At 59.2% G+C, this 24,700-nt stretch overlaps 1 long non-coding RNA gene across 1 annotated transcript; it reads left to right on the top strand.

The window, feature by feature from the left end:
• Positions 1 to 17,548: 17,548 nt before the first annotated feature.
• Positions 17,549 to 24,277, top strand: LOC138428728 (uncharacterized). The gene is made up of 5 exons (XR_011252554.1): positions 17,549 to 17,694; positions 18,700 to 18,773; positions 19,204 to 19,310; positions 20,975 to 21,108; positions 23,158 to 24,277. It is a non-coding gene; the product is annotated as an uncharacterized lncRNA (long non-coding RNA).
• Positions 24,278 to 24,700: the final 423 nt, after the last annotated feature.

Here is a 24,700-nt window from a genome sequence, read left to right as displayed (position 1 = left end):
TGCAGACCCCAGCCAGGGGCCCTGGGAGCCTGGTGCACTCCGTGCGGCGCTGAGCCTGGGCTGCCAAGCAACCGCTGGAGGAGCCCTGCACTGGCCCTTCCCTTCCCTCGCACAGAGCTCTTCCTGCTGGAGCCCTTGGCAGTGTGCAAGCCACTGGCCCCTAAGCCCTCCCCAAGGACGCCTGGGGCCTAGGTGCAAAGGCAAGGCAGGAGCGGAGCTGAGGCCAGGAAGGCGCCAGTGGCATCTCCAAGCCTCGCGCAGCCTGCTCCTTCCTGGGCAGGAAGCCTAGCAGCGAGGCAAGTCTGGGCAACGGTCGCCCAGGGCAGAGCAGCCTCGCGCCAGCAACTCTGCCAGATCGGGCCTCTGAGCATAGCTGGAGCTCTGCCGTCCTGGAGGCGCACTCGGCTCCAGCCAAGTAGGGCTTGAGCCAAACGAGGCTGGGCTGCCTCTTCTTCCCTCGAGGAGGCTCGCCTCCCCGCCAGCTGTTCACTCGGCTTCCAGGTGGGGGCGCTCTGCGCCTCCTGCAGGTCTTGGCTCAGGGGCTGCTTGCCCTGAGCTGGGGCTGTGGGCGGGAGCCCAGGCACGCAGGGGCAGGCCCCAACCAGCTGCACACGTCTCTGCTGGGGAGGAGAGCGCTAGGGAAGCTACGTGTGTGAGGCAGCTGCTGGGCGCCCAGGGAGTCAGCCTCCGGGTGTGCGGGGCTGCAGACCCCAGCCAGGGGCCCTGGGAGCCTGGTGCACTCCGTGCCGCGCTGAGCCTGGGCGGCCAAGCAACCGCTGGAGGAGCCCTGCACTGGCCCTTCCCTTCCCTCGCACAGAGCTCTTCCTGCTGGAGCCCTTGGCAGTGTGCAAGCCACCGGCCCCTAAGCCCTCCCCAAGGACGCCTGGGGCCTAGGTGCAAAGGCAAGGCAGGAGCGGAGCTGAGGCCAGGAAGGCGCCAGTGGCGTCTCCCAGCCTCGCGCAGCCTGCTCCTTCCTGGGCAGGAAGCCTAGCAGCGAGGCAAGTCTGGGCAAGGCTCGCCCAGGGCAGAGCAGCCTCGCGCCAGCAACTCTGCCAGAACGGGCCTCTCAGCAGAGCTGGAGCTGTGCCGTCCTGGAGGCGCACTCGGCTCCAGCCAAGTAGGGCTTGAGCCAAACGAGGCTGGGCTGCCTCTTCTTCCCTCGAGGAGGCTCGCCTCCCCGCCAGCTGTTCACTCGGCTTCCAGGTGGGGGCGCTCTGCGCCTCCTGCAGGTCTTGGCTCAGGGGCTGCTTGCCCTGAGCTGGGGCTGTGGGCGGGAGCCCAGGCACGCAGGGGCAGGCCCCAACCAGCTGCACACGTCTCTGCTGGGGAGGAGAGCGCTAGGGAAGCTACGTGTGTGAGGCAGCTGCTGGGCGCCCAGGGAGTCAGCCTCCGGGTGTGCGGGCCTGCAGACCCCAGCCAGGGGCCCTGGGAGCCTGGTGCACTCCGTGCCGCGCTGAGCCTGGGCGGCCAAGCAACCGCTGGAGGAGCCCTGCACTGGCCCTTCCCTTCCCTCGCACAGAGCTCTTCCTGCTGGAGCCCTTGGCAGTGTGCAAGCCACCGGCCCCTAAGCCCTCCCCAAGGAGGCCTGGGGCCTAGGTGCAAAGGCAAGGCAGGAGTCGGAGCTGAGGCCAGGAAGGCGCCAGTGGCGTCTCCCAGCCTCGCGCAGCCTGCTCCTTCCTGGGCAGGAAGCCTAGCAGCGAGGCAAGTCTGGGCAAGGCTCGCCCAGGGCAGAGCAGCCTCGCGCCAGCAACTCTGCCAGAACGGGCCTCTCAGCAGAGCTGGAGCTCTGCCGTCCTGGAGGCGCACTCGGCTCCAGCCAAGTAGGGCTTGAGCCAAACGAGGCTGGGCTGCCTCTTCTTCCCTCGAGGAGGCTCGCCTCCCCGCCAGCTGTTCACTCGGCTTCCAGGTGGGGGCGCTCTGCGCCTCCTGCAGGTCTTGGCTCAGGGGCTGCTTGCCCTGAGCTGGGGCTGTGGGTGGGAGCCCAGGCACGCAGGGGCAGGCCCCAACCAGCTGCACACGTCTCTGCTGGGGACGAGAGCGCTAGGGAAGCTACGTGTGTGAGGCAGCTGCTGGGCGCCCAGGGAGTCAGCCTCCGGGTGTGCGGGGCTGCAGACCCCAGCCAGGGGCCCTGGGAGCCTGGTGAACTCCGTGCGGCGCTGAGTCTGGGCGGCCAAGCAACCGCTGGAGGAGCCCTGCACTGGCCCTTCCCTTCCCTCGCACAGAGCTCTTCCTGCTGGAGCCCTTGGCAGTGTGCAAGCCACCGGCCCCTAAGCCCTCCCCAAGGACGCCTGGGGCCTAGGTGCAAAGGCAAGGCAGGAGCGGAGCTGAGGCCAGGAAGACGCCAGTGGCGTCTCCCAGCCTCGCGCAGCCTGCTCCTTCCTGGGCAGGAAGCCTAGCAGCGAGGCAAGTCTGGGCAACGGTCGCCCAGGGCAGAGCAGCCTCGCGCCAGCAACTCTGCCAGATCGGGCCTCTGAGCATAGCTGGAGCTCTGCCGTCCTGGAGGCGCACTCGGCTCCAGCCAAGTAGGGCTTGAGCCAAACGAGGCTGGGCTGCCTCTTCTTCCCTCGAGGAGGCTCGCCTCCCCGCCAGCTGTTCACTCGGCTTCCAGGTGGGGGCGCTCTGCGCCTTCTTCAGGTCTTGGCTCAGGGGCTGCTTGCCCTGAGCTGGGGCTGTGCGTGGGAGCCCAGGCACGCAGGGGCAGGCCCCAACCAGCTGCACACGTCTCTGCTGTTGAGGAGAGCGCTAGGGAAGCTACGTGTGTGAGGCAGCTGCTGGGCGCCCAGGGAGTCAGCCTCCGGGTGTGCGGGGCTGCAGACCCCAGCCAGGGGCCCTGGGAGCCTGGTGCACTCCGTGCGGCGCTGAATCTGGGCGGCCAAGCAACCGCTGGAGGAGCCCTGCACTGGCCCTTCCCTTCCCTCGCACAGAGCTCTTCCTGCTGGAGCCCTTGGCAGTGTGCAAGCCACCGGCCCCTAAGCCCTCCCCAAGGACGCCTGGGGCCTAGGTGCAAAGGCAAGGCAGGAGCGGAGCTGAGGCCAGGAAGGCGCCAGTGGCGTCTCCCAGCCTCGCGCAGCCTGCTCCTTCCTGGGCAGGAAGCCTAGCAGCGAGGCAAGTCTGGGCAAGGCTCGCCCAGGGCAGAGCAGCCTCGCGCCAGCAACTCTGCCAGATCGGGCCTCTGAGCAGAGCTGGAGCTCTGCCGTCCTGGAGGCGCACTCGGCTCCAGCCAAGTAGGGCTTGAGCCAAACGAGGCTGGGCTGCCTCTTCTTCCCTCGAGGAGGCTCGCCTCCCCGCCAGCTGTTCACTCGGCTTCCAGGTGGGGGCGCTCTGCGCCTCCTGCAGGTCTTGGCTCAGGGGCTGCTTGCCCTGACCTGGGGCTGTGGGTGGGAGCCCAGGCACGCAGGGGCAGGCCCCAACCAGCTGCACACGTCTCTGCTGGGGACGAGAGCGCTAGGGAAGCTACGTGTGTGAGGCAGCTGCTGGGCGCCCAGGGAGTCAGCCTCCGGGTGTGCGGGGCTGCAGACCCCAGCCAGGGGCCCTGGGAGCCTGGTGCACTCCGTGCGGCGCTGAGTCTGGGCGGCCAAGCAACCGCTGGAGGAGCCCTGCACTGGCCCTTCCCTTCCCTCGCACAGAGCTCTTCCTGCTGGAGCCCTTGGCAGTGTGCAAGCCACCGGCCCCTAAGCCCTGCCCAAGGACGCCTGGGGCCTAGGTGCAAAGGCAAGGCAGGAGAGGAGCTGAGGCCAGGAAGGCGCCAGTGGCGTCTCCCAGCCTCGCGCAGCCTGCTCCTTCCTGGGCAGGAAGCCTAGCAGCGAGGCAAGTCTGGGCAAGGCTCGCCCAGGGCAGAGCAGCCTCGCGCCAGCAACTCTGCCAGAACGGGCCTCTGAGCAGAGCTGGAGCTCTGCCGTCCTGGAGGCGCACTCGGCTCCAGCCAAGTAGGGCTTGAGCCAAACGAGGCTGGGCTGCCTCTTCTTCCCTCGAGGAGGCTCGCCTCCCCGCCAGCTGTTCACTCGGCTTCCAGGTGGGGGCGCTCTGCGCCTCCTGCAGGTCTTGGCTCAGGGGCTGCTTGCCCTGAGCTGGGGCTGTGGGTGGGAGCCCAGGCACGCAGGGGCAGGCCCCAACCAGCTGCACACATCTCTGCTGGAGACGAGAGCGCTAGGGAAGCTACGTGTGTGAGGCAGCTGCTGGGCGCCCAGGGAGTCAGCCTCCGGGTGTGCGGGGCTGCAGACCCCAGCCAGGGGCCCTGGGAGCCTGGTGCACTCCGTGCGGTGCTGAGTCTGGGCGGCCAAGCAACCGCTGTAGGAGCCCTGCACTGGCCCTTCCCTTCCCTCGCACAGAGCTCTTCCTGCTGGAGCCCTTGGCAGTGTGCAAGCCACCGGCCCCTAAGCCCTCTCCAAGGAGGCCTGGGGCCTAGGTGCAAAGGCAAGGCAGGAGCGGAGCTGAGGCCAGGAAGGCGCCAGTGGCGTCTCCCAGCCTCGCGCAGCCTGCTCCTTCCTGGGCAGGAAGCCTAGCAGCGAGGCAAGTCTGGGCAAGGCTCGCCCAGGGCAGAGCAGCCTCGCGCCAGCAACTCTGCCAGAACGGGCCTCTCAGCAGAGCTGGAGCTCTGCCGTCCTGGAGGCGCACTCGGCTCCAGCCAAGTAGGGCTTGAGCCAAACGAGGCTGGGCTGCCTCTTCTTCCCTCGAGGAGGCTCGCCTCCCCGCCAGCTGTTCACTCGGCTTCCAGGTGGGGGCGCTCTGCGCCTCCTGCAGGTCTTGGCTCAGGGGCTGCTTGCCCTGAGCTGGGGCTGTGGGCGGGAGCCCAGGCACGCAGGGGCAGGCCCCAACCAGCTGCACACGTCTCTGCTGGGGAGGAGAGCGCTAGGGAAGCTACGTGTGTGAGGCAGCTGCTGGGCGCCCAGGGAGTCAGCCTCCGGGTGTGCGGGGCTGCAGACCCCAGCCAGGGGCCCTGGGAGCCTGGTGCACTCCGTGCGGCGCTGAGCCTGGGCGGCCAAGCAACCGCTGGAGGAGCCCTGCACTGGCCCTTCCCTTTCCTCGCACAGAGCTCTTCCTGCTGGAGCCCTTGGCAGTGTGCAAGCCACCGGCCCCTAAGCCCTCCCCAAGGACGCCTGGGGCCTAGGTGCAAAGGCAAGGCAGGAGCGGAGCTGAGGCCAGGAAGGCGCCAGTGGCATCTCCCAGCCTCGCGCAGCCTGCTCCTTCCTGGGCAGGAAGCCTAGCAGCGAGGCAAGTCTGGGCAAGGCTCGCCCAGGGCAGAGCAGCCTCGCGCCAGCAACTCTGCCAGATCGGGCCTCTGAGCAGAGCTGGAGTTCTGCCGTCCTGGAGGCGCACTCGGCTCCAGCCAAGTAGGGCTTGAGCCAAACGAGGCTGGGCTGCCTCTTCTTCCCTCGAGGAGGCTCGCCTCCCCGCCAGCTGTTCACTCGGCTTCCAGGTGGGGGCGCTCTGCGCCTCCTGCAGGTCTTGGCTCAGGGGCTGCTTGCCCTGACCTGGGGCTGTGGGTGGGAGCCCAGGCACCCAGGGGCAGGCCCCAACCAGCTGCACACGTCTCTGCTGGGGACGAGAGCGCTAGGGAAGCTACGTGTGTGAGGCAGCTGCTGGGCGCCCAGGGAGTCAGCCTCCGGGTGTGCGGGGCTGCAGACCCCAGCCAGGGGCCCTGGGAGCCTGGTGCACTCCGTGCGGCCGTGAGTCTGGGCGGCCAAGCAACCGCTGGAGGAGCCCTGCACTGGCCCTTCCCTTCCCTCGCACAGAGCTCTTCCTGCTGGAGCCCTTGGCAGTGTGCAAGCCACCGGCCCCTAAGCCCTCCCCAAGGACGCCTGGGGCCTAGGTGCAAAGGCAAGGCAGGAGCGGAGCTGAGGCCAGGAAGGCGCCAGTGGCGTCTCCCAGCCTCGCGCAGCCTGCTCCTTCCTGGGCAGGAAGCCTAGCAGCGAGGCAAGTCTGGGCAAGGCTCGCCCAGGGCAGAGCAGCCTCGCGCCAGCAACTCTGCCAGAACGGGCCTCTCAGCAGAGCTGGAGCTCTGCCGTCCTGGAGGCGCACTCGGCTCCAGCCAAGTAGGGCTTGAGCCAAACGAGGCTGGGCTGCCTCTTCTTCCCTCGAGGAGGCTCGCCTCCCCGCCAGCTGTTCACTCGGCTTCCAGGTGGGGGCGCTCTGCGCCTCCTGCAGGTCTTGGCTCAGGGGCTGCTTGCCCTGAGCTGGGGCTGTGGGCGGGAGCCCAGGCACGCAGGGGCAGGCCCCAACCAGCTGCACACATCTCTGCTGGAGACGAGAGCGCTAGGGAAGCTACGTGTGTGAGGCAGCTGCTGGGCGCCCAGGGAGTCAGCCTCCGGGTGTGCGGGGCTGCAGACCCCAGCCAGGGGCCCTGGGAGCCTGGTGCACTCCGTGCGGTGCTGAGTCTGGGCGGCCAAGCAACCGCTGGAGGAGCCCTGCACTGGCCCTTCCCTTCCCTCGCACAGAGCTCTTCCTGCTGGAGCCCTTGGCAGTGTGCAAGCCACCGGCCCCTAAGCCCTCCCCAAGGACGCCTGGGGCCTAGGTGCAAAGGCAAGGCAGGAGCGGAGCTGAGGCCAGGAAGGCGCCAGTGGCGTCTCCCAGCCTCGCGCAGCCTGCTCCTTCCTGGGCAGGAAGCCTAGCAGCGAGGCAAGTCTGGGCAAAGCTCGCCCAGGGCAGAGCAGCCTCGCGCCAGCAACTCTGCCAGATCGGGCCTCTGAGCAGAGCTGGAGCTCTGCCGTCCTGGAGGCGCACTCGGCTCCAGCCAAGTAGGGCTTGAGCCAAACGAGGCTGGGCTGCCTCTTCTTCCCTCGAGGAGGCTCGCCTCCCCGCCAGCTGTTCACTCGGCTTCCAGGTGGGGGCGCTCTGCGCCTCCTGCAAGTCTTGGCTCAGGGGCTGCTTGCCCTGAGCTGGGGCTGTGGGCGGGAGCCCAGGCACGCAGGGGCAGGCCCCAACCAGCTGCACACGTCTCTGCTGGGGAGGAGAGCGCTAGGGAAGCTACGTGTGTGAGGCAGCAGCTGGGCGCCCAGGGAGTCAGCCTCCGTGTGTGCGGGGCTGCAGACCCCAGCCAGGGGCCCTGGGAGCCTGGTGCACTCCGTGCGGCGCTGAGCCTGGGCTGCCAAGCAACCGCTGGAGGAGCCCTGCACTGGCCCTTCCCTTCCCTCGCACAGAGCTCTTCCTGCTGGAGCCCTTGGCAGTGTGCAAGCCACTGGCCCCTAAGCCCTCCCCAAGGAGGCCTGGGGCCTAGGTGCAAAGGCAAGGCAGGAGCGGAGCTGAGGCCAGGAAGGCGCCAGTGGCGTCTCCCAGCCTCGCGCAGCCTGCTCCTTCCTGGGCAGGAAGCCTAGCAGCGAGGCAAGTCTGGGCAAGGCTCGCCCAGGGCAGAGCAGCCTCGCGCCAGCAACTCTGCCAGAACGGGCCTCTCAGCAGAGCTGGAGCTCTGCCGTCCTGGAGGCGCACTTGGCTCCAGCCAAGTAGGGCTTGAGCCAAACGAGGCTGGGCTGCCTCTTCTTCCCTCGAGGAGGCTCGCCTCCCCGCCAGCTGTTCACTCGGCTTCCAGGTGGGGGCGCTCTGCGCCTCCTGCAGGTCTTGGCTCAGGGGCTGCTTACCCTGAGCTGGGGCTGTGGGCGGGAGCCCAGGCACGCAGGGGCAGGCCCCAACCAGCTGCACACGTCTCTGCTGGGGAGGAGAGCGCTAGGGAAGCTACGTGTGTGAGGCAGCTGCTGGGCGCCCAGGGAGTCAGCCTCCGGGTGTGCGGGGCTGCAGACCCCAGCCAGGGGCCCTGGGAGCCTGGTGCACTCCGTGCGGTGCTGAGTCTGGGCGGCCAAGCAACCGCTGGAAGAGCCCTGCACTGGCCCTTCCCTTCCCTCGCACAGAGCTCTTCCTGCTGGAGCCCTTGGCAGTGTGCAAGCCACCGGCCCCTAAGCCCTCCCCAAGGACGCCTGGGGCCTAGGTGCAAAGGCAAGGCAGGAGCGGAGCTGAGGCCAGGAAGGCGCCAGTGGCATCTCCAAGCCTCGCGCAGCCTGCTCCTTCCTGGGCAGGAAGCCTAGCAGCGAGGCAAGTCTGGGCAACGGTCGCCCAGGGCAGAGCAGCCTCGCGCCAGCAACTCTGCCAGATCGGGCCTCTGAGCATAGCTGGAGCTCTGCCGTCCTGGAGGCGCACTCGGCTCCAGCCAAGTAGGGCTTGAGCCAAACGAGGCTGGGCTGCCTCTTCTTCCCTCGAGGAGGCTCGCCTCCCCGCCAGCTGTTCACTCGGCTTCCAGGTGGGGGCGCTCTGCGCCTTCTTCAGGTCTTGGCTCAGGGGCTGCTTGCCCTGAGCTGGGGCTGTGCGCGGGAGCCCAGGCACGCAGGGGCAGGCCCCAACCAGCTGCACACGTCTCTGCTGGGGAGGAGAGCGCTAGGGAAGCTACGTGTGTGAGGCAGCTGCTGGGCGCCCAGGGAGTCAGCCTCCGGGTGTGCGGGGCTGCAGACCCCAGCCAGGGGCCCTGGGAGCCTGGTGCACTCCGTGCGGCGCTGAATCTGGGCGGCCAAGCAACCGCTGGAGGAGCCCTGCACTGGCCCTTCCCTTCCCTCGCACAGAGCTCTTCCTGCTGGAGCCCTTGGCAGTGTGCAAGCCACCGGCCCCTAAGCCCTCCCCAAGGACGCCTGGGGCCTAGGTGCAAAGGCAAGGCAGGAGCGGAGCTGAGGCCAGGAAGGCGCCAGTGGCGTCTCCCAGCCTCGCGCAGCCTGCTCCTTCCTGGGCAGGAAGCCTAGCAGCGAGGCAAGTCTGGGCAAGGCTCGCCCAGGGCAGAGCAGCCTCGCGCCAGCAACTCTGCCAGATCGGGCCTCTGAGCAGAGCTGGAGCTCTGCCGTCCTGGAGGCGCACTCGGCTCCAGCCAAGTAGGGCTTGAGCCAAACGAGGCTGGGCTGCCTCTTCTTCCCTCGAGGAGGCTCGCCTCCCCGCCAGCTGTTCACTCGGCTTCCAGGTGGGGGCGCTCTGCGCCTCCTGCGGGTCTTGGCTCAGGGGCTGCTTGCCCTGAGCTGGGGCTGTGGGCGGGAGCCCAGGCACGCAGGGCCAGGCCCCAACCAGCTGCACACGTCTCTGCTGGGGAGGAGAGCGCTAGGGAAGCTACGTGTGTGAGGCAGCTGTTGGAGGCCCAGGGAGTCAGCCTCCGGGTGTGCGGGGCTGCAGACCCCAGCCAGGGGCCCTGGGAGCCTGGTGCACTCCGTGCGGCGCTGAGCCTGGGCGGCCAAGCAACCGCTGGAGGAGCCCTGCACTGGCCCTTCCCTTCCCTCGCACAGAGCTCTTCCTGCTGGAGCCCTTGGCAGTGTGCAAGCCACCGGCCCCTAAGCCCTCTCCAAGGAGGCCTGGGGCCTAGGTGCAAAGGCAAGGCAGGAGCGGAGCTGAGGCCAGGAAGGCGCCAGTGGCGTCTCCCAGCCTCGCGCAGCCTGCTCCTTCCTGGGCAGGAAGCCTAGCAGCGAGGCAAGTCTCGGCAAGGCTCGCCCAGGGCAGAGCAGCCTCGCGCCAGCAACTCTGCCAGAACGGGCCTCTCAGCAGAGCTGGAGCTCTGCCGTCCTGGAGGCGCACTCGGCTCCAGCCAAGTAGGGCTTGAGCCAAACGAGGCTGGGCTGCCTCTTCTTCCCTCGAGGAGGCTCGCCTCCCCGCCAGCTGTTCACTCGGCTTCCAGGTGGGGGCGCTCTGCGGCTCCTGCAGGTCTTGGCTCAGGGGCTGCTTGCCCTGAGCTGGGGCTGTGGGCGGGAGCCCAGGCACGCAGGGGCAGGCCCCAACCAGCTGCACACGTCTCTGCTGGGGAGGAGAGCGCTAGGGAAGCTACGTGTGTGAGGCAGCTGCTGGGCGCCCAGGGAGTCAGCCTCCGGGTGTGCGGGGCTGCAGACCCCAGCCAGGGGCCCTGGGAGCCTGGTGCACTCCGTGCGGCGCTGAGCCTGGGCGGCCAAGCAACCGCTGGAGGAGCCCTGCACTGGCCCTTCCCTTTCCTCGCACAGAGCTCTTCCTGCTGGAGCCCTTGGCAGTGTGCAAGCCACCGGCCCCTAAGCCCTCCCCAAGGACGCCTGGGGCCTAGGTGCAAAGGCAAGGCAGGAGCGGAGCTGAGGCCAGGAAGGCGCCAGTGGCATCTCCCAGCCTCGCGCAGCCTGCTCCTTCCTGGGCAGGAAGCCTAGCAGCGAGGCAAGTCTGGGCAAGGCTCGCCCAGGGCAGAGCAGCCTCGCGCCAGCAACTCTGCCAGAACGGGCCTCTGAGCAGAGCTGGAGCTGTGCCGTCCTGGAGGCGCACTCGGCTCCAGCCAAGTAGGGCTTGAGCCAAACGAGGCTGGGCTGCCTCTTCTTCCCTCGAGGAGGCTCGCCTCCCCGCCAGCTGTTCACTCGGCTTCCAGGTGGGGGCGCTCTGCGCCTCCTGCAGGTCTTGGCTCAGGGGCTGCTTGCCCTGAGCTGGGGCTGTGGGCGGGAGCCCAGGCACGCAGGGGCAGGCCCCAACCAGCTGCACACATCTCTGCTGGAGACGAGAGCGCTAGGGAAGCTACGTGTGTGAGGCAGCTGCTGGGCGCCCAGGGAGTCAGCCTCCGGGTGTGCGGGGCTGCAGACCCCAGCCAGGGGCCCTGGGAGCCTGGTGCACTCCGTGCGGTGCTGAGTCTGGGCGGCCAAGCAACCGCTGGAGGAGCCCTGCACTGGCCCTTCCCTTCCCTCGCACAGAGCTCTTCCTGCTGGAGCCCTTGGCAGTGTGCAAGCCACCGGCCCCTAAGCCCTCCCCAAGGAAGCCTGGGGCCTAGGTGCAAAGGCAAGGCAGGAGCGGAGCTGAGGCCAGGAAGGCGCCAGTGGCGTCTCCCAGCCTCGCGCAGCCTGCTCCTTCCTGGGCAGGAAGCCTAGCAGCGAGGCAAGTCTGGGCAAGGCTCGCCCAGGGCAGAGCAGCCTCGCGCCAGCAACTCTGCCAGATCGGGCCTCTGAGCAGAGCTGGAGCTCTGCCGTCCTGGAGGCGCACTCGGCTCCAGCCAAGTAGGGCTTGAGCCAAACGAGGCTGGGCTGCCTCTTCTTCCCTGGAGGAGGCTCGCCTCCCCGCCAGCTGTTCACTCGGCTTCCAGGTGGGGGCGCTCTGCGCCTCCTGCAGGTCTTGGCTCAGGGGCTGCTTGCCCTGAGCTGGGGCTGTGGGCGGGAGCCCAGGCACGCAGGGGCAGGCCCCAACCAGCTGCACACGTCTCTGCTGGGGAGGAGAGCGCTAGGGAAGCTACGTGTGTGAGGCAGCAGCTGGGCGCCCAGGGAGTCAGCCTCCGTGTGTGCGGGGCTGCAGACCCCAGCCAGGGGCCCTGGGAGCCTGGTGCACTCCGTGCGGCGCTGAGCCTGGGCTGCCAAGCAACCGCTGGAGGAGCCCTGCACTGGCCCTTCCCTTCCCTCGCACAGAGCTCTTCCTGCTGGAGCCCTTGGCAGTGTGCAAGCCACCGGCCCCTAAGCCCTCCCCAAGGACGCCTGGGGCCTAGGTGCAAAGGCAAGGCAGGAGCGGAGCTGAGGCCAGGAAGGCGCCAGTGGCGTCTCCCAGCCTCGCGCAGCCTGCTCCTTCCTGGGCAGGAAGCCTAGCACGAGGCAAGTCTGGGCAAGGCTCGCCCAGGGCAGAGCAGCCTCGCGCCAGCAACTCAGCCAGATCGGGCCTCTGAGCAGAGCTGGAGCTCTGCCGTCCTGGAGGCGCACTCGGATCCAGCCAAGTAGGGCTTGAGCCAAACGAGGCTGGGCTGCCTCTTCTTCCCTCGAGGAGGCTCCCCTCCTTGCCAGCTGTTCACTCGGCTTCCAGGTGGGGGCACTCTGCGCCTCCTGCAGGTCTTGGCTCAGGGGCTGCTTGCCCTGAGCTGGTTCTGTGGGCGGGAGCCCAGGCACGCAGGGGCAGGCCCCAACCAGGTGCACACGTCTCTGCTGGGGAGGAGAGCGCTAGGGAAGCTACGTGTGTGAGGCAGCTGCTGGGCGCCCAGGGAGTCAGCCTCCGGGTGTGCGGGGCTGCAGACCCCAGCCAGGGGCCCTGTGAGCCTGGTGCACTCCGTGCGGCGCTGAGCCTGGGCGGCCAAGCAACCGCTGGAGGAGCCCTGCACTGGCCCTTCCCTTCCCTCGCACAGAGCTCTTCCTGCTGGAGCCCTTGGCAGTGTGCAAGCCACCGGCCCCTAAGCCCTCCCCAAGGACGCCTGGGGCCTAGGTTCAAAGGCACGGCAGGAGCGGAGCTGAAACCAGGAAGGCGCCAGTGGCGTCTCCCAGCCTCGCGCAGCCTGCTCCTTCCTGGGCAGGAAGCCTAGCAGCGAGGCAAGTCTGGGCAAGGCTCGCCCAGGGCAGAGCAGCCTCGCGCCAGCAACTCTGCCAGAACGGGCCTCTCAGCAGAGCTGGAGCTCTGCCGTCCTGGAGGCGCACTCGGCTCCAGCCAAGTAGGGCTTGAGCCAAACGAGGCTGGGCTGCCTCTTCTTCCCTCGAGGAGGCTCGCCTCCCCGCCAGCTGTTCACTCGGCTTCCAGGTGGGGGCGCTCTGCGCCTCCTGCAGGTCTTGGCTCAGGGGCTGCTTGCCCTGAGCTGGGGCTGTGGGCGGGAGCCCAGGCACGCAGGGGCAGGCCCCAACCAGCTGCACACGTCTCTGCTGGGGAGGAGAGCGCTAGGGAAGCTACGTGTGTGAGGCAGCTGCTGGAGGCCCAGGGAGTCAGCCTCCGGGTGTGCGGGGCTGCAGACCGCAGCGACGGGCCCTGGGAGGCTGCTGCACTCCGTTCGGCGCTGAGTCTGGGCGGCCCAGCAACCGCTGGAGTTGCCCTGCACTTGCCTTTCCCTCCCTCTCATAGAGCTCTCCCTGCTGGAACCCTTGGCAGTGTGCAAGCCACCGGCCCCTAAGCCCTCCCCAAGGAGGCCTGGGGCCTAGGTGCAAAGGCAAGGCAGGAGCGGAGCTGAGGCCAGGAAGGCGCCAGTGGCGTCTCCCAGCCTCGCGCAGCCTGCTCCTTCCTGGGCAGGAAGCCTAGCAGCGAGGCAAGTCCTGGCAAGGCTCGCCCAGGGCAGAGCAGCCTCGCGCCAGCAACTCTGCCAGATCGGGCCTCTGAGCAGAGCTGGAACTCTGCCGTCCTGGAGGCGCACTCGGCTCCAGCCAAGTAGGGCTTGAGCCAAACGAGGCTGGGCTGCCTCTTCTTCCCTCGAGGAGGCTCGCCTCCCCGCCAGCTCTTCACTCGGCTTCCAGGTGGGGGCGCTCTGCGCCTCCTGCAGGTCTTGGCTCAGGGGCTGCTTGCCCTGAGCTGGGGCTGTGGGCGGGAGCGCAGGCACGCAGGGGCAGGCCCCCAACCAGCTGCACACGTCTCTGCTGGGGAGGAGAGCGCTAGGGAAACTAAGTGTGTAAGGCTGCTGCTGGGCACCCAGGGAATCAGCCTCCGGGTGTGCGGGGCTGCAGTCCCCAGCCAGGGGCCCTGGGAGCCTGGTGCACTCCGTGCGGCTCTGAGTCTGGGCGGCCAAGCAACAGCTGGAGGAGCCCTGCACTTGCCCTTCCCTTCCCTCTCACAGAGCTCTCCCTGCTGGAGCCCTTGGCAGTGTTCAAGCCACCGGCCCCTAAGCCCTCCCCAAGGACGCCTGGGGCCAACGTGCAAAGGCAAGGCAGGAGCGGAGCTGAGGCCAGAAAGTCGCCAATAGCGTCTCCTAGCTTCGCGCAGCCTGCTTTTACTGCTGGAGCCCTTGCCTCTGCGGCACTCAGTCGCCCCTAATCGCGACTCCAATCCCCGAACTCCACCCTGACTTCAAATCCTTATATCCCAAACCCGTAAACTGAATGCCTAGCTCGAATCCCCAAACAATGAACCTTAAACCTGATACCTTAACCCTACCCCGACCTCAAACCAAAACACCTACCACTTAATCCCAAACCCAAACTCCAATCTCCAAACCGAAACCCCAAATCGCAAACCTCTAACCCCGAAGCCAAACCCCATACCCCAAACCCCAAGCCCCTAATCAGAACAAGAACCCCCAAACTCCGAACCCCAAACCCCTAACTCGAACACCATACCATGAACCCCAACCCATTTCCCGAATCCAAATCTCTAACCCCAAGCACCAAACTCCCAACCTGATCCCGAATCCCCTAACCCAATCCCCTACCTGAACCCTTTACCATAACCCGAAAACGAAACACCAAACCCCTAACCCATAACCTGAACTGCAACCCCCTACCCTAAAACAGAAGCCTCTGTCACTAACCCCTAACCAGAACAGCGAACCCCTTAACCGAACCTCAAACGCCGAACCCCACACCCCTAACCCGATCCGTGAACCCCTAACTCGAACCCGAACCCCTAACCCGAGCCCCAAACCCAAACCCCACCCCCAAACCCCATACCACAAACCCCGAACCATGTAGCCCAAACCCCGAATCCATAACTCAAATCCCGAACCCCAAATCTGGAACCCGAACCCCCAACCCCAAACCGGTAACACGAACCCCAAACCCAGACCACACACCCCTAATGCCTTACCGGAAACGCAAACCCATAAACTGAACCCCAAACCCTGAACCCAAACCCCTAACCCGTACCCCACACCCCACACCCCCAACCCAAACCCCAAACCCCTAACCCAAACTGCGAACACCTAAACCGAATTCTAAACCCCGAAACCCAAACCCCAAAACCCAACCCTCAAACCCAAACTCCAAACCACTGATCCGAACCCCAAACCCCAAACCCCTAGCCGGAACCCCAAACCTCAAACCCCAAACCGCACACCCCAAACCCCTAAGCCGAACCCCGAACTCCCAACCCCTAACTCCTAACCTGAACAGCAAAACTCGAAACTGCACCTCACACCCCCATCCCCAAACCCTGAACCCAAACCCCCGAACCCCAAACCCCACACCTCAAATCTTGACCCCCGAACCACAAACCTCACTTACTGAACCTCTAATCGGAACCCCCAACCCCAATCCTCGAACCCCAATTCCCGAACCCCAACCCCAAACCCCAAACCCCTAATCCGTAACCCAAACTGCAAACCCAAAAACCGAACCCCAAACCCCCAACCCACAACCCTGAACCCAAACCCCAAACCCATAACTGGAACCCCAAACCACGAACCCCTGACCCAAATCCCAGACTCCAAACCCCAAATCCCTAACCCCTAACCAAATCCGCAAACCCCTATCCCAAACCGCAAACCCCAAACCCCAACCCTCAACCCCTAACCTGAAACGCGAACCCCAAACCTCGAACTCCAAACCCCAAACCCGAACCCCGAACCCCGAACCCAAACCCCAAACCCAAACCGCGAACCCCAAAACCCAAACCCATAACCCGAATCCCAAACCCAAAACCCCTAACCCAAATCCCAAACCTCCAACCCAAACCGCGAACCCCAAACCCCAAACCCTTCACCCTAACCTCAAACCCAACCCCGAACTGTGAACCCCTAACCCAATCCGAGAGCCCCTAACCTGATCCCCAAACCCCAAACCCAAACCTCAAACCACAAACCCAAACCGCGAACCCCAAACCCTTTACCTGAACCTCAAACCCCAAACCCGAACTGCGAACCCCGAACCTGAACTGAGAACCCATAACCTGATCCCCAAATCTGAAACGTGAACCCCTAACCCGAACCCCAAACCCAAACTGCGAACCCCTAACCCCAACCCCGAACCCCTAAGCTGAACCTTGAACCCCTAATCGGAACCCCAAACTTCAAACTAGAACCGCGAACCCCTAATCCCAAACGCTGAACCCCAAACCACAAACACGAACCCTGAACCCGAACCCTAAGTAGAGAGGGGATTCCCCGCACCCGAACTCTGAACCTGAACCCTAACAAGTTGGGGGGATGCCAGAACCCTAAACCTAACCCTAACAATAAAACTCTAACATAAACATAAACTTTTCTGGCCTAAGCCCCGCCCCTTGCTGTCCCTCACCCCCTAAAAGCAAACGAGGCAAAACTGGGACTTGAATGCCTGACCTACAGAGTCAAGTTGGATGTTTAACTGGTTGTCAGCCTAACCGCTTCGCTAGGGAGGATTACTGGGTTTTGTCTTGCTCCCAGGCGCTCTTCCAGCCTCACGCCGCCACTGCAGGCTAATAAAGAACTATGGACCCTATTAGCGCTCACTTTAGCTGTAACCCTAGAGCTAATGCCAACCCTAACCGTAACCCGAACCCTGACCCTGACATGAACCCTAACCCAAACCCGAACTCTAAGAAGAGGGGGGGTCCCCGAATTCTAACCTGAACCCGAACCCTAACAAGTGGGGGGTTTGCCCGAACCCTAACCCTAAGCTTAACAATAAACCTCTAAAATAAAAAAATTTTCTGGTCTAAGCCCTGGCTCTTGCAGTCCCCTGCCCCTTAAAAGCAAAAAGGTCAGACTGGAGACTTGAACTCCTGACTTACAGGCCAGAGTCTGCCTGCCTAGTGGCCTGCCTAACCCCTATGCTACAGAGGCTTGCTGCTTTCAGCAGGGCTCCCGAACCCTCTTCAAGCCTCGGCCCGCCAGGGCAGGCTAATAAAGAACTATGAGCCCTATTAGGGCTCACTTTAAGCTGTAACCCCAACACTAATGCTAACCCTAACCGTAACCCGAACCCTGACCCTGACATGAACCCTAACCCAAACCCGAACTCTAAGAAGAGGGGGGTCCCCGAATTCTAACCTGAACCCGAACCCTAACAAGTGGGGGGGTTGCCCGAACCCTAACCCTAAGCTTAACAATAAACCTCTAAAATAAAAAAATTTTCTGGTCTAAGCCCTGGCTCTTGCAGTCCCCTGCCCCTTAAAAGCAAAAAGGTCAGACTGAAGACTTGAACTCCTGATTTACAGGCCATAGTCTGCCTGCCTAGTGGCCTGCCTAACCCCTATGCTACAGAGGCTTGCTGCTTTCAGCAGGGCTCCCGAACCCTCTTCAAGCCTCGGCCCGCCAGGGCAGGCTAATAAAGAACTATGGGCCCTATTAGGGCTCACTTTAAGCTGTAACCCCAACACTAATGCTAACCCTAACCGTAACCCGAACCCTGACACTGACATGAACCCTAACCCAAACCCAAACTCTTAGAAGAGGGGGGATCCCCAAATTCTAACCCTAACCCTGAACCCGAACCTGAACAAGTTGGGGGGTTGCCCGAACCCTAACCCTAAGCTTAACAATAAACCTCTAAAATAAAAATAAACGTTTCTGGTCTAAGTCCCGCCTGTTGTTGTCCCCCGCTCCCTAAGAGCAAAAGAGCTAAGCTGTGGATTTGAACTCTTGACTTACAGACCATCGTCTGCCTGCTTACCAGCGCACCTAACCGCTACGCTACAGAGGCTTGCTGCTCTGACAGAGCTCCCGGACCCTCTTCAAGCCTCTGCCCGCCAGGGTCTGGCTCTATAGAATATCATGGCTGTCCTAGGTCATCTTTGCTTTCTATAGTCATAGTTTTATCCCTAAATCATAGACAGATCAGCTGAGAAAAAGCTTGGATTGTCTCGGTGGGGTGGATTTGCTTGTCCTTGTGTTTCACCTGGAGGCAGTCGCGGTCCCGCGGGCCTGTCCTGGAAGGGGGCGTGGGGGTGGGGCGCACCGTGAGCGCGTCGGGGGCGGGGCCAACCTGGGCGGCTGGTCAGGAGCGCGGCTCACGTGAGCGGGTCTGGGGCGGGATGAACATGGCGGCGCGTCGGGGGCCAGGGCTCTCAGGGCTCGCCATTGCAGCTGGGAATGCTCGTTTTGTGGGCTCCTGGGTCCCCGTCGATTGGCATCCAGCGAGCAGAGCGCAGGGCTGTGGGCCACAGGTAAGGGAACTCAGACTGGGCGGAGCAGGGAACCATGTATTCTGCCCTCTTTGTTTGCAGTCTCGGAGCCGACTAAAATGGCGGTCGCAGAAAAGCCTCGCCTTTGGGGCCAAGGGTTTTACCGCTTTACCCCTTTGCATAAAGCTCAGACCCGCGCGGTTTTCCCAAGCAGCCTAGTGTATTGCTTCCTACAGGCCTGGAGAGGATAACAGGCAGGAAGGCCAGGGGTCTCCAGACAGAGAAAATAGACTGCAAGTGTCAGACGTTTTTTCCTCTCTCTTAAGAGGCCGGAGGAGACAAAAGAGTGCTGCATTTTTTTTCCTCCATCTTGATACAAATTTAAAAGGAGGTTTCTCAGAAAATTCTGTGTTGCCATGACCACTCCTGGCTCCACCTGAATTTAACTTTCCTCAAACCTTGAACTAAGCAATGCATTTTTCTTATGGAAATGTTTGTCTTAAGGTATGCTAATGTACTATGTATTTACCCAAGGCTCTGTCTTCAGGTCAGTTTCCCCTAAAGGCTCAGAAAAAACTTGACAAACCGGTATGTTTTACTCATACCTTGTTCTCTTAATCTATGTGAATGAAACTATATATTTGCTTGGAAATCTGCCTTTCTTCAAGATTCATGTCCATCATTTTATGGCCTGGGATGACTCATCTGCTGCCAATGTTATCTCAATGCATGCTGTGGGTGAGGGGCCTGGTGCCATTCTCTGACACATTGTCTTTCTTTCATTAGCAGACTGCTAGTGGCTCTATAACATCTGGCTAAAGACTAGCAGGGGGTACTCTTTCTTCCCCCTTTTACTGTCTATGTCAGCAGCTCTCTCGATCTCTTTTATATTTTAATAAAACTTTTTAACAGAAAACCTCTGAGCCATCAAGCTTCGTCACTTGCCCTGGATTGAATTCTCCTCTGGAGTCCAAGAATGCTGGCATCTTTTGTGGTTTAGCAACCACCTTTCAGCCTTTTGTAATTCATATTGAATCTTCATTTCAGATTGAAGATGCATTCCATGGTATTGCCAACTGAAGCCTTTTCATCGCTATGGAGTATCTGTCCATGTCTTTAAGGTATTTTTCAGCAATCAAGTATCATTTCCAGTGTGCCAGTCTTGTTATCCTCATTCTGTCCATAGCAAAGTCTTTTATTAATGTTGACATGACTGAAAGGGAATCGTTTGTTTAAATTCCTTTTCAGATTGTTATTTGCTGGTGTATACAGATAACACTGTGTCATCACCCATTTGTATCAGTTTGGACAGCTTGATAGTTGTCTTTAGTTTCTTTAATTTCTCATAATTTAAGATGACCCTGGCTCATATATTTACAGTCTCACCCCTAGTCTCAGTCATTTCTTCAAAGAACTGTCCCTTTTTTTAACATTACATTATTTTTGACTGTGCTGGGTCTTTATTGCTCGTTTGTCTAGTTGTAGTGAGCAGAGGCTACCCTCTAGTTGCTGTGCCATGGCTTCTCATTGCAGTGCTTTCTCTGTTTGCAGAACTTGGGCTCTGGAGCATGCAAACTTCTAGAGTTGTTCAAGGGCTTCGTTGCCCCTGGGCGTGTGGGATCTCCTACACAGGAATTGAACCCGTGTTCCCTGCATCGGTAGGCAGATTCTTTACCACCGGGCCATCGGAGATGTTTCCTGTTCCCTTTTATTAGAGAATGATATTTAAAACATACATGTAGGAGCTCAATATGCTCAGCTGACAAATACATGGATATATATATACATGTATTCCAGCTCACCTTTGAACATATTCAGTTAAAGGTAATTTGTGATGTCTCCAACCTGATCCACCACGACATGGACATTGTAACGTTTCCTTTTGTTTATCTGTAACTTTGCATTCCAATGGTAAGATACCTGGCTTCCACCGCTTGTCATACACAGAATTCAGTGCTTGTCCCACGTGGTTACTGAAAAAAAACTGTCAGATTGTCTTTCAAAGGGGGCTCTGCATGCATTGCACCAGTATCTTGAGTATGTTTTTGTATGATAGTTTACTATCAGTATACCCTCAGTGGCCAGGTGTCTATTTCAGTCGCTACCAATTATGAATGGGCTTGTTTGCTCTAGTGTTCTTGGACAATTCGAATACAGTTTCTTTGTCAGATATGCATTGTTTTAGGAAAACAGTTTTACTGATTGTTGGCTGTGTTGCATCTTTGTGAGTGGGCTTTTCTCTAGTTTTGGTGAGCATGGGCCATAACTAGTGGTTTGCAGGCTTCTCACTGCAGTGTCTCCTCTTGTTGAGGGGCACAGGCTCACGGGCTTCAGTGGCTGCAGCATGTGAACTCGGCATCGTGGCTTCCAGGATCTAGAGCACAGGCTCGGCAGTTGTGGCACACGGGCTCCATAGGATGTGGGATCTTCCCATCCTAGGGATCGCACATGCATCTCCAGCACCAGGGGGTGGATTCTTTACTATGGAACCACCAGGGCATATTTTAGATTCTAGTTTTCCACACATGTATCTAGTGAAAGAGGCCAGGATCAAGAGGCATGGCAGCTGGGAATCCTCAGCCCCAGCTCTGGTGTGCTATCCAAAGCTCTGGGGCCTTTGGTGAGCAGCTCAGCTTCCCTGGGACTGTTTCCTCCCATCAGAAATGCCCTGCTTTTGGACTGTAGCCCACCAAGCTCCTCTGTCCCTGGGATTTCTGAGACCAGAGTACTGCAGGTGGTGCCATTTCCTTCTCTGCTGCTGCTGCTGCTGCTGCGTCGCTTCAGTCGTGCCTGACTCTGCGCGACCCCATAGACAGCAGCCTACCAGGCTCCTCTGTCCCTGGGATTCTCCAGGCAAGAACACTGGAGTGGGTTGCCATGTCCTTCTCCAGTGCATGAAAGTGAAAAGTGAAAGTGAAGCCACTCAGTGAAGTCGTGTCCGTCTCTTAGTGACCCCGGGGTTGCAGCCTACCAGGCTCCTCTGTCCGTGGGATTCTCCAGGCAATGGTACTGGAGTGGGCTGCCATTGCCTTCTCTGATTTCCTTCTCTGCAAGATAGCGTTTTGAAGATATTTTCTCCTGGATATTGCTTTTGATGAAGGAAGAGGGATCCCTTCCAGGGCTTGAGAGTGAGTTCTTGTCTGACACTGGGCAATGAGTTGTCTGAGGAGAGGAGTGCTGTCCAAGCGAGAGGCTTTATTGGGAAGGGCTGCCGGGGTGGAGGGCAGGAGGGTGAGGGAAACGGAGAGAACCACTCTGTCATGTGGCTCACAGTCTCAGGTTTTATGGTCATCGGGTTAATTTCTGGTTTGTCTCTTGCCAGGCATTCTGAATTGGGATCTCTCTTGGGGGCACACACATCACTCAGCTGAGATGGATTCCAGCGAAGTGGATCCTGGGAGGTTGGTAGGACCTCTGAACTGGAGCCTCCCATCACCTGACCTCTCCAGAATTCTGGTTGGTGGTAGCTTGTTCGTTCCTTGTTCCTTCCCAGGCCCTCCTGTTGTAAGATGACTCCTGCAAGTGTTTTCTTTTCTCTGTTGCCTGGCCGGGGTGGGTGGTCCGTGGTTCATTTAACAGTTTGTTTTTGGTTCTCTCGAGTAAGGTCCTCCACAGGGTAAATGTATGAAATGATAAAAGGCAATGTTTTAACTAATTTGTATTCATAATTTGGTAAGTTGGCTTGTTTTGTGTATGTTAGACCTGATCACCAGACCGAAGGTCATGTAGAACTTTAGTAGTTTTCTAAAATTCTATAGTTTTTAAAATGGAGTTACCTTGTTGCAAAGTTTGTGTTTATGTTCATATTTTTTTAAACAGTTATTTCTTTTTAGTTGATTGATCATTGCTTTACAATATTGGTTTGATTTGTCATACATCCACATGAATTAACCATAGGTGTACCTATGTCCTCTTACTCTTGAATCTCCCTCCCATTTCACACCCATTCCCACCACTCCGGGTTACTACTGAGCCCCAGTTTGAGTTCCCTGAATCATACAGCAAATTCCCATTGGTTGTCTATTTACAAATGTAGGTGTACCTGCACCCATGCTGCTCTCTCCATTCATCTCACCCTCTCCCTCTTGTTCTCCACCCTCGTCTGTAAGTCTGTTCTCTATGTCTGCACCTCCATTGCTGCTCTGTGAACAGACTCGTCAGTACCATCCTTCTAGATTCCATGTTTTTCTCTCTTTGACTGACTTCCCTCCCCTTTATTAGAACAAACTCAAATGTGTTCCTTTTTATGGCTGCATTCCATGCAGGCTCTGATTGTTCCTTAGCCATGTTTTGCGGAGGGTCATGGAGCTATTCTGCTCCATTTCAGTTTGGGCTTCCAGTCTGAGTGCTCGCAGCAGAGCTGCTTCTGGGTGAGCCCTCTGAGGTCTGTGAGCACCGGGCTGCCCGCTCTTCTCTTGTGGCCCGCAGGGGGCGCCAAAGCCCCCTCTGACCCGCGGGCGCAGGACGCTTTGCCTTTAGACTCTGCTCCGTGAGCAGCTGGCGGGAGCTTTGTCTCCTCAGGACCATCAGGGCTCAGGCTTCTGGATAACAGGGCTGCATCCAGGCTGAGAGGAGCAGGGTTGCCTCAGTGCCCACCAGCAGGGAGGCGCTGCAAGAGCGGAAAATGAGGATGGAGTGGCCGTTTCCTGTGTCCAGCTGAGGGCTGACTGGAGGTCCATCTCAGAGGACTCAGGGGGAAAGAGCTCCGTGTGCAAAGCGGTGGGTTTTCAGTTAGATTTGCGTTAGATGATGTAGAGGATGAACACTGATGTTCTTCCGTGTAGGTGGCCATTTTCCTGTCACTGTTTCTTGAGAAGACTGTCCTTTCCTCTTCGCTCGTTCCTGGTTTGATTTTCAGGAACTGACCATGTACGGGTGGGTTCGTTTCTGGGCTCTCTATTCTCTCCTGGAGTCCATGTGTCTGTGTTCCTGCCAGTTCCTCACTGTGGTGGTCACTACAGCTCCGTGATGTAGTTTGAAGAGGGATAGGAAGATGCCTCCAGCTGTGTTCCTCTTTCTCAGAGTCTTTTTGGCCGTTTAAGGTCCTGTTCAACAGTAGCAGTCTAATATGAGGAATACTTCTATTTCTGTGAAAAATGCCATTGAATATTATTTTGTGATTGCAGTCCGTGTATTTGTTGATGACTTTGGTTGGAATGGACCTTTTAATTCCTCATTGTTCCAGTGCATGAGCGTGGAACAGTTTTCTGTGTATTTGTGTTTTCTTTGGTTTCTTTATCAGTGCTTTCTAGTTTTCTGACTACTGGTCTTTTATGTTCTTGATTAAGTTTGTTGCTAGATGTTTTATTTAAGTGGAATTTTCTTAATATTTTTTTCTGATTGTTATTAGTGTGTAGAAATGCAAGTGATTTCTGGACTGTAAATGGTAGTATTTTATATGATTGTAAATTGATCCGAAATGATTCCGCTTTACTGAATGTAGCCTAACAACTTTTTGTGAAGTGATGTGGAACATTTTATCTGTAAGATCTGTTTCTCCTGCAGTAGGTCATCCAGAGGACCCAAGACATGGTGGTTACTAATAGACTTCCCACAGTACTTCTTCATTCCACGTGGACTCCTTCACGGGCAGTGAGCATCGCAGCTTCCCTTGAACTTCATCTGGGTAAGTCTTGGCCTGTATCAGAAAGTTTCCTGCCTGTCTGCTCTAAATTTCTTTTGTGGTATTGACATGGTTGTTTTGAAACCTAGTATACTTTCCAGTCATTTAAAATGTACAGAAAATGCCTAGCAATGGGAACAAGTGCTAGCATTTGCCACATCATCTAAAATACTCTATGTGTTTTATCCAAAATGGGTGCCTTCTTCAGAACCAGCACATAATCTCCAAAATCAGGAAATCATATGGTATCTACATTATAATGTAGTCCACCACCCCACTTCCACTTTTAGCAATTGTTCAAATGTATGAATATATCTTTTGTTTCCATCTTCATCCTGTTTTCTTTATTTAGAGTGTTACTGAGATTTTCAGTTATTTGGACAAACTTGATGGATTGAAAGCAGACATGGTGAATAAGGGTTCTGGGTGGCCTTTCCTATGTGGATTTTTTTTTTCACTGAAGATGGTTTTAATATTTATTCATGTTGTAACATGTATGAATCCTGCATTCTTTCTCCCCCCATAGTAATTAAAAATAAATAATATGCCATTTACCGTTTAGATATTTGTAAGCATACAGTGTTGTAGCAGACAACCTTTTCTTGTTTTGCAAACCAGTTTAATAATGTGCACCTTATGCGTGCTTTGGAGAAACTCAAGAAACTGAGTCAGTGACTGAAATGGCCCAAGATATCACCTTAGATTCCATCTTCATCTGAAAACAAAACAGGCACTTCCTGGTGGTCCAGTGGCTGAGACTGGACACTCCCAAAGAAGGAGGCCCAGGTTCATTCCCTGATCCAAGAACTAGATCTCCCATGCCACAACGGAGAATTTGCATGTTGTAGCTAAGTATCTGGCTTGCCTCAATGAAGGTCGACCTGGCACAGCCAAATTAAAAAAGAAACAAATATTAAAAAAAAATACAACCAAAGGAAAGGAAGGGTATGGTGGTTGTGCAGATTTACGGCTTAGCTTTCCCTATCGATAGAAAAGAAAAAAGAGTTTCAAAAGACTGTGTCTCATCCTTCTATCTGGCATATAGAGAGGATTCCTTTGAAATGAGATTTCTCTGGTAAATGTGACTCACAGAAGAGCTGTCTTGAACTTGGGTTTCAGAGATGATCATGTGTCCTCTAAAAAAATAAAAGTTAATTGGGTCCAACTAATCCTCATGCTGAGGTGGTATATTTTGTGGTAGCATTTGCTCCCCTTCACTTTGGATGTATCCCCATTTGTTTACACTGTCATCTACTGAAGACATCCTGATATTTGAAAGTTTTTAGTTATTACAAGTAGAGCTGTTGTATATAATCATGCGATACTTTTTTGTCTGGACATGTTTTCAAAGCTGTTTAGTAAGTGCTAGCCATGTAGTATTCAGGTCACAGGAGAGCCTTGTTTAGCTGTGGAAACATCCAGCTA

The sequence above is a fragment of the Ovis canadensis genome, chromosome 24 (assembly GCF_042477335.2).
Source record: "Ovis canadensis isolate MfBH-ARS-UI-01 breed Bighorn chromosome 24, ARS-UI_OviCan_v2, whole genome shotgun sequence".
Taxonomy (NCBI): Eukaryota; Metazoa; Chordata; class Mammalia; order Artiodactyla; family Bovidae; genus Ovis; species Ovis canadensis.
The sequence above is the reverse complement of the archived record's forward strand: the minus strand, read 5'-3'. Positions and strand labels throughout refer to the sequence as shown.